Genomic DNA, 2,394 nt, shown 5'->3' on the forward strand with positions numbered 1-2,394 from the left:
ACTAGGTCAGGATATTAAACCTCCTCCATGTATATCTCACTAGGTCAGGATATTAAACCTCCATTCATATCTCACTAGGTCAGGATATTAAACCTCCTCCATGTATATCTCACTAGGTCAGGGTATTAAACCTCCTCCATGTATCTCTCACTAGGTCAGGGTATTAAACCTCCTCCATGTATATTTCACTAGGTCAGGATATTAAACCTCCATTCATATCTCACTAGGTCAGGATATTAAACCTCCTCCATGTATATCTCACTAGGTCAGGGTAATAAACCTCCTCCATGTATATCTCACTAGGTCAGGGTATTAAACCTCCTCCATGTATATCTCACTAGGTCAGGATATTAAACCTCCTCCATGTATATCTCACTAGGTCAGGGTATTAAACCTCCTCCATGTATCTCTCACTAGGTCCGGGTATTAAACCTCCTCCATGTATATCTCACTAGGTCAGGATACTAAACCTCCTCCATGTATATCTCACTAGGTCAGGATATTAAACCTCCTCCATGTATATCTCACTAGGTCAGGATATTAAACCTCCTCCATGTATATCTCACTAGGTCAGGATATTAAACCTCCTCCATGTATATCTCACTAGGTCAGGATATTAAACCTCCTCCATGTATATCTCACTAGGTCAGGGTATTAAAACCTCCTCCATGTATATCTCACTAGGTCAGGATATTAAACCTCCATGTATATCTCACTAGGTCAGGATATTAAACCTCCTCCATGTATATCTCACTAGGTCAGGATATTAAACCTCCTCCATGTATATCTCACTAGGTCCGGGTATTAAACCTCCTCCATGTATATATCACTAGGTCAGGATACTAAACCTCCTCCATGTATATCTCACTAGGTCAGGGTATTAAACCTCCTCCATGTATATCTCACTAGGTCAGGAAATTAAACCTCCATGTATATATCACTAGGTCAGGGTATTAAACCTCCTCCATGTATATCTCACTAGGTCAGGGTATTAAACCTCCTCCATGTATATCTCACTAGGTCAGGATATTAAACCTCCTCCATGTATATTTCACTAGGTCAGGAAATTAAACCTCCATGTATATCTCACTAGGTCAGGGTATTAAACCTCCTCCATGTATATCTCACTAGGTCAGGAAATTAAACCTCCATGTATATATCACTAGGTCAGGTATTAAACCTCCTCCATGTATATCTCACTAGGTCAGGATATTAAACCTCCTCCATGTATATCTCACTAGGTCAGGAAATTAAACCTCCATGTATATATCACTAGGTCAGGGTATTAAACCTCCTCCATGTATATCTCACTAGGTCAGGATATTAAACCTCCATGTATATCTCACTAGGTCAGGGTATTAAACCTCCATGTATAACTCACTATGTCAGGATATTAAACCTCCTCCATGTATATCTCACTAGGTCAGGATATTAAACCTCCATGTATATCTCACTAGGTCAGGGTATTAAACCTCCTCCATGTATATCTCACTAGGTCAGGATATTAAACCTCCTCCATGTATATTTCACTAGGTCAGGAAATTAAACCTCCATGTATATCTCACTAGGTCAGGATATTAAGCCTCCTCCATGTATATCTCACTAGGTCAGGATATTAAACCTCCTCCATGTATATCTCACTAGGTCAGGGTATTAAACCTCCTCCATGTATATCTCACTAGGTCAGGATATTAAACCTCCTCCATGTATATCTCACTAGGTCAGGGTATTAAACCTCCTCCATGTATATCTCACTAGGTCAGGATATTAAACCTCCTCCATGTATATTTCACTAGGTCAGGATATTAAACCTCCATGTATATCTCACTAGGTCAGGATATTAAACCTCCTCCATGTATATCTCACGAGGTCAGGATATTAACCCTCCTCCATGTATATCTCACTAGGTCAGGATATTAAACCTCCATGTATATCTCACTAGGTCAGGATATTAAACCTCCATGTATATCTCACTAGGTCAGGGTATTAAACCCTCCATGTATCTCTCACTAGGTCCGGGTATTAAACCTCCTCCATGTATATCTCACTAGGTCAGGATACTAAACCTCCTCCATGTATATCTCACTAGGTCAGGATATTAAACCTCCTCCATGTATATCTCACTAGGTCAGGATATTAAACCTCCTCCATGTATATCTCACTAGGTCAGGATATTAAACCTCCTCCATGTATATTTCACTAGGTCCGGGTATTAAACCTCCTCCATGTATATATCACTAGGTCAGGATACTAAACCTCCTCCATGTATATCTCACTAGGTCAGGATATTAAACCTCCTCCATGTATATTTCACTAGGTCCGGTATTAAACCTCCTCCATGTATATATCACTAGGTCAGGATACTAAACCTCCTCCATGTATATATCACTAGGT

The sequence above is a fragment of the Oncorhynchus keta genome, chromosome 35 (genome assembly GCF_023373465.1).
Source record: "Oncorhynchus keta strain PuntledgeMale-10-30-2019 chromosome 35, Oket_V2, whole genome shotgun sequence".
NCBI lineage: Eukaryota > Metazoa > Chordata > Actinopteri > Salmoniformes > Salmonidae > Oncorhynchus > Oncorhynchus keta.